Genomic DNA, 7,500 nt, shown 5'->3' with positions numbered 1-7,500 from the left:
TTCACGGTATGGTACCCCAAGTACATTACTACCAACACGCCACGTAGCCCTCCTCTTGGTGCAATATTATCAACACTTGAGGCATCTTCCCTTTCTTATTGCAGTAATACCGACACATTATACACAACAGTACTTCCCTTTCTTATTTCATTATTTCAGTATTTCGTCCCATCAACTCCTCTCCTCTAACTGACTGTCTTCAGCCTCTCTCTCACCGCCGCAATGTTGCATATCTAGCTGTCTTCTACCGCTATTTTCATGCTAACTGCTCTTCTGATCTTGCTAACTGCATGCCTCCCCTCCTTCCGCGGCCTCGCTGCACAAGACTTTCTTCTTTCTCTCACCCCTATTATGTCCACCTCTCTAACGCAAGAGTTAACCAGTATTCTCAATCATTCATCCCTTTCTCTGGTAAACTCTGGAACTCCCTGCCTGCTTCTGTATTTCCACCTTCCTATGACTTGAATTCCTTCAAGAGGGAGGTTTCAAGACACTTATTCATCAATTTTTGACCACTGCTTTGACCCTTTTATGGGACTGGCATTTCAGTGGGCATATTTTCTATTGGATTTTTGTTGCCCTTGGCCATTGTCCTTCCTTCATAAAAAAAAAAAAAAAATGCTCCTTTGCCTGTCCTACTGCACCAGCACCAGAACATCATGAATTACTGTAGCACCACCTTTCACGTCCTACTCCAGTATTACTTACTCACTGTTTAACGTTACTAGGCTTCGCTCTCCACCGGTGCTCTTGCTGCTACAGTACTGACAACACTTGAGCGTATTGGCCACATCCCTTGCCCTGCCTTCTTGGCTTACCTTTGTATATTTCTTCTTTTTTTTTTTATTTTATTTTCTATTTGCTATTTTCAGTATAGTCTTTAAATTCCAATTTAACGTATCGACATGATAGTTTACTTAGTTATTTATCTTGTTTATTTATTTATTTATTTATTTACTGTATTTTTACCTTCGTCAGTGTGACAGTAGTACTACACCAGGCACACTTTGGCCAGTGTCCGAGGGTAGGAAGGGCATCCACTCTGGGTCACGGCTCCCAAGTGGAGCGTTTGCTATGGTCTGGAAAAACTGCCAGATTCACAATCTGGCTGAATTTTACACGTAAAAGTCAGGTCTGGGATGTATCATCACTTTAGGACGAATTCTATTTTTTCCTCTCTATATGATCTTATTTTGTCTATTAAATTATACAGTTAGCATACCCGTCTATAAATCCTGGTACATAAGAGAGAAATAGCCATGTTTTGATGCCAAATCTTAGCAGGACACTGGTGAAGATTGTTTGTTGACATCGTGTCCTCCAACATCTTCCCTAAGTTGTCGTTTGTCTGTTTACATCCTGTCTCCCAATGTCTTCCCATCATTTCATAACCATCATTTCACACCTTGGTTCTTCTTTCCTGATATGTTCGTACAGTCAACCACAACACATGTACACTCGCAGACCGGGGCTTTACAGCACCACTACAAACTCGTGTCTCCCGCTTCGGGTTTTGTTGGGTGTTTTGGGGAAGTCGGCGTGTCTGATATCGGTCAGTCGTTTCGTCTCCGTGTTGCTGTCACAGTATCCCGTCAGCACAAATAATACTTGCTCTAATCTTTTGGGGATTTGTCATATAAAACCTTAATCCCTGTAGAAACCAGTGAAAAATGTTTCAAACTAAATATGTAGCAGAAGACTAGAAATAAATGTGAAAACACTGAGATCCTAGTTACGAGTATTATTATAACTTCAGTAAAGTATGCATCACTAGATTCCGTGGATAATGTTACCATAAACATCAAGGATCAGCGTTTTGTAACATTTAAGTACAATAGAATATGCTTCTCCAGAAAACTGTGGCAGCGTTGACCAACCCTTACATTATAACAGCTGGCGATCACCGGCATCTCAGCCCATAGCGAACGCCCGAAATGCCACAGCCAAAGTCCTTCATGAGGAGGCACCGTCTTATCCCTAATAGACTAGGAAGTTCGGACGTAAAAGTGAGAAAAAAAAGTGTCTCCCAGTTTACATAATGCAACTCATGACAAACAGCTTCGTGATGGCCAACGGATCTGCTGCTGTTGTGGTTCTTCCTTCGTGTTCATTTTTCTTTGCTTTGCTTTGCTCCTCATTGTTGAAAATTATGATTATCAGAGAAAATGCTTAATGCCATGCTGGGTTTACAATTTACATTCAGACATTTAGCCTCGTAAGGACCAATATATCTGCTTCTCTGCTCTTTGTTTGTGCTTTGTTTTTGTTTTTGTTTTTTACTTAATTAACCTTGCTTCCTAGTGCAGCGTGCTAAGAGTGATGATGATAGTGGTGAATGTTAACTGTCACGCTGTGTACACAATTCACTCAGATGTATATCAACAATGCCGTGACGTAACAATAAGGATGGATGCTGGAAGTGTATGCGTGAATGTGTCACACTCTCTTAAGCTCAAGTTAATAACAGCAGTGCAGCAGAAGAATACATGTGCCAGTAATAGTAAGCATAACACACACACACACACACACACACACACACACACACACACACACACACACACACACACACACACACACACACACACACACACCGTAAATTCATGCAACTTAAAAGCACCAGCATCCAAATGTTTAGATAATATTATAAGTTTAAAATCAAGCTGGATTAACAAGTGAGAAATTCCCGAGATTGTTTCTCTGAGACTATAGTACAAATGTTTGGCTCGTGTTTGATGAATAATTCCAAGCACTCGCACATGCTTCCCTTATATTAATGTTCTTTGTGATAGTGTTGTACAAAGTGAAATACGTTAGAGATGAACTTCGTGATTTTTTTAAATAATCTCATGGAATGTAAAAGGTTCATATTACATTTATATATTAGTTAAGCAAGATAAAAATACTGAATTTCAGAAAGAGAGAGTGTCTGTGAAGACTGAATTAATGGTTGGGTGTGCTTCCTATAGCTGGCAGAAGCAATGATCCTTGCAGCTTTTCTTTTTCTAATCAGAGGACCAAGGCAGCATCTGTTCACTGTGTCCCAGACTCCTATTACGTATAACAAATATGGTAAAAAACTATTATAATGTGATCAGTGTTGACCAAGTGAGAATTTTTCTTGGTTTGTTTAATGTCCCTCTGCCTTCACTTATTTTATAATTTGTTACATAATGAACGCAAAAAGTGGCAATTGTCATACATCAGAAGTAAATATTTTCCGATCTGTCAATCCTTTCATTATTCATTACACATCCACTTATAACGTAAATTATTTCCTTTGGTACGAAATATCGTATAATTTGTTTTCTTGATGTAAGTGACAATTTATGTGTATTAACCCAGTTTGGAACTTGAAAAATTTCAGCATTCATATCGCGTCAGTTATATCCTCACCTAGAAAAAAAAAAAAAAAAAAGTGTGACATCAGCAAGAAAACACGTGAACAAGTGAAGGAGAAACATTAACAGTGTCATCAACTATATTATATTTAAATTGAAGTCACTCCACCCATTAAAAAATCTGTTTTGTTTTCATTATTAATAGTATCGAATAATGTTTTCAAATTAACCTCCCCACGCACACAGAAAAAAAAAAAGCCCTCTTATCTTGTACGTAGTGTTGCCAATACCAGAAGTCATATTTTTTCCCTGTACAGTGATACCAATTTCGTTCACTCCATTAAACTTATCCCAGTGTTACCACCACATGAAGCTGAATTTGTACCGTTGCATTGTACCCAATATTGTGAAAAATTTATATCCGCAGGCGAGGTGAGGCAGTGGTACCAATATCGAGAAGTCTTATTCTACAGACGCGGTGACAGCAACTGCATTCCAGCTGTGTACTGTGCGACTTGTTCACACTGTAGCGCCGTGATTGAAGCAGATCACACCCGCGACACAACCACGGAACCACCAGACAAGTTGTGGGTGTGGGTGTGGGTGAGTGGAAGTGGGAGTGAGAGTGGGAAAGGGGGAGGGGGATGTGTGTGTGTGTGTGTGTGTGTGTGTGTGTGTGTGTGTGTGTGTGTGTGTGTGTGTGTGTGTGTGTTACCTTTGGATTTCATTTATATTTCTATCAGTTTGTCTCACTCTGTATAGCCTGTCTGCCTGTCTTTTTCTCTGACATTCATCGACTCGTTCATTCATTCACTCATTCATCCATTGACTCATTCATTCATTCATTCATTCATTCATTCATTCATTCAGTCAGTCAGTCAGTCAGTCAGTCAGTCTGTCTGTCTGTCTGTCTATCTGTCTGCCTTTGTGCCTGCCTAACTACTTTTTCTCTCCCTCCCTCCCTGCCTCCCTTCCTCCCCCCATCCCTCCCTCCCCCCTCCCCGCCCCGCCACATTAGGAGCTGCGGGCGTGCGGAAGTGAGAGAGCGGGTGCAGTTTTATTGGTGTTGGATAAGCTGGCACTTGAGGACACGCTTGTTATGAGAACCGAGCGGCGGGCAGCTGACACCACGCGGAGAGGCCCTCCTGCCGCCAGCTGTCACGCCTTACTCGGTATTACAGCTGCGAGGATGGCTGGTAGTGCGGGCTGCTCCTCTCTCTCTCTCTCTCTCTCTCTCTCTCTCTCTCTCTCTCTCTCTCTCTCTCTCTCTCTCTCTCTGGTAAATGTAAAAATATCGTTTCTATATTTTCTAACCTCTCAACTAAAACAAGGACATTCTCTCTCTCTCTCTCTCTCTCTCTCTCTCTCTCTCTCTCTCTCTCTCTCTCCTCTCTCTCTCTCTCTCTCTCTCGTAAACGGCATTTGGGTACAAGAGAATATAAAGGACTATGGGTTTTGCTCGTATGCGCCATAAAAGGCATAAAAGGAATCTCTCTCTCTCTCTCTCTCTCTCTCTCTCTCTCTCTCTCTCTCTCTCTCTCTCTCTCTCTCTCTCTCTCTCTCTCTCTCTCTCTCGTAATCCTGCCTACCGGTGAAATATATTTGAGAGAGAGAGAGAGAGAGAGAGAGAGAGAGAGAGAGAGAGAGAGAGAGAGAGAGAGAGAGAAAATCAGTCTATCGGTCGGTCGGTCGGCTCTCGTGATTGCACTTTCTCCTCTCTTCTTCATAAAGTTGAGAGAGAGAGAGAGAGAGAGAGAGAGAGAGAGAGAGAGAGAGAGAGAGAGAGAGAGAGAGAGAGAGAGAGAGAGAGAGAGAGAGAGGCGCTTCAATTTCTTCTCTTCCACCTCTTTTTTTACCTCATCCACCAGTACCACCACCACTTCATCCTTCCTCCTCCTCCTCCTCCTCCTCCTCTTCCTCCTCCACAAGAACACACAAACTTAGGAGTACAAGACGAGTGAGATCCTTTCATTCCTTATTTTAATCGCGTCTCCTCATGTTTTTCTCCTTTTATTTCAATCTGAGCTCCATTTGGAAGCGCGGGTCGCCTGTTTATTTGCTGGGTTCGGGGAATGGGAGTGATTGATGTTCCTGTGTTTGATATGAAGACCCCTGGATTAAGGAGGAGGAGGAGGAGGAGGAGGAGGAAGAGGAGGTGGAGGAAGAGGAGGAGGAGGAGGAGTAGCAGAGAAGCAGAGTTAGATCCGCCTCGTGAAAGGTACAAGGGGATTGGGTCTTATAGGAGAGAGAGAGAGAGAGAGAGAGAGAGAGAGAGAGAGAGAGAGAGAGAGAGAGAGAGAGAGAGAGAGAGAGAGAGAGAGAGAGAGAGAGAGTTGGGTAGATGGATCGATGGATGGATGGATGGGTGAGTGTATGGATGGATTGATATTAAAAAGATGCGTGTGTAGATAGAAGGTGGACAGGTATTTAGAAAGATTTATATATGGATAAGTAGTATATAGACAGAAAAAATGTAGGTGGATAAATAATGTTAGATTGATAGATAGATCGAGGAACATAACGTAAGGATAGGTGGTTCATGGATGGTTAGATGCAATTAATAGATATGTAAACAGATAGATACATAAATAGATGAATAAATAGATGTCTACACACACACACACACACACACACACACACACACACACACACACACACACACACACACACACACACACACACACACACACACACACACACAGAGAACGAGAGAGAGAGAGAGAGAGAGAGAGAGAGAGAGAGAGAGAGAGAGAGAGAGAGAGAGAGAGAGAGAGAGAGATGCAGCTCTCTCTCTCTCTCTCTCTCTCTCTCTCTCTCTCTCTCTCTCTCTCTCTCTCTCTCTCTCTTATAAATAAAACCAATCCATAGCACAGAGACTAAGCCTTTTCTCAAATCCTCTTTCCTTTTAAAACCTTCCTTACTAACAACATTGGCAACAAAAGACATATCAACGCAAGTAATGCCACAAAAGTTATATATGATGGAGTTTTTTCTCTTTCCCTCTCATTTCCTTCACCAGAGGGAGAGAAAATGAATATAAAATGTGAGGACAAAGTAAGAACGTTCCCGAGAGAGAGAGAGAGAGAGAGAGAGAGAGAGAGAGAGAGAGAGAGAGAGAGAGAGAGAGAGAGAGAGAGAGAGAAACTGCTTCTCCTACCTAGAAGCTGCATAGAGCATACACCACACACACACACACACACACACACACACACACACACACACACACACACACACACACACACACACACACACACACACACACACACACACACACACACACACACACACACACACACACACACACACACACACACACACAATATCAAGATTCAGAAGACCAGCCGTATTTTGCTGACAGAATTAAGAACTCTGAATAACAAGTTGCCTGTTAATGTTGGTAGGCAAACTGGTGTAACTGGAGAAGATCGAATCTGTAGTAAGTGTGATGCTGACATTGTAGGTGATGAATATCATGTTCTTTTCGTTTGCAATAACACAGATATTGTGATGTTAATGGCGATGTACGAGTATATACCAAAATATTATGCTTGCAGGCCTACATACTTTAAGTACGCTTTGTTGATGCACAGCACGAATGTAAACATTCTTAAAAATTTATCTTTGTTTGTGAAAACAGTTTCAAGTATGTTTTGGTAAGCTCTGTGTATCTCAAAACCTAATTTTTGTTTTATTGTTAATCACTTGCAAATAGTTATTTCTTGAATTATAAATTTATACCATTTATTTACTGTAGGAGCTGTGTTCCATACTTTTATAAGTCTGAGCATACCAATAAACTCAATTCAGTTCAACTCAATTCAGTTCACACACACACAGACTTACACAGACTCACTCACCCACTCACTTACACACATTAAACCTTCGTATGCGTGTTACAAAAAGAAAAAAAAAAATAGATAAGACTTCCTAGGACACTTTTTTTTTTTTTTTATTACGTGTCAAGGAGTCTGGCCAGGAGCACATTATGAGAAGCAGCAGCCCAGTCAAAACATCGCTCCCATAAAAACAATCCACCGTAGAAGGATTAAAAAAAAAAGAAATGGTCTTAAGTTTTGGAGTTGTCTTGTTATTCCTTTTCTGAAATATCTTAAGGAGTATAAAAAGATGCCCAGTCAATACAGTGGTCCCAAAAACAGTCCAC

The sequence above is a fragment of the Scylla paramamosain genome, chromosome 12 (assembly GCF_035594125.1).
Source record: "Scylla paramamosain isolate STU-SP2022 chromosome 12, ASM3559412v1, whole genome shotgun sequence".
In the NCBI taxonomy this organism is placed as follows: Eukaryota; Metazoa; Arthropoda; class Malacostraca; order Decapoda; family Portunidae; genus Scylla; species Scylla paramamosain.
Note: the sequence above shows the minus strand (reverse complement) of the source record.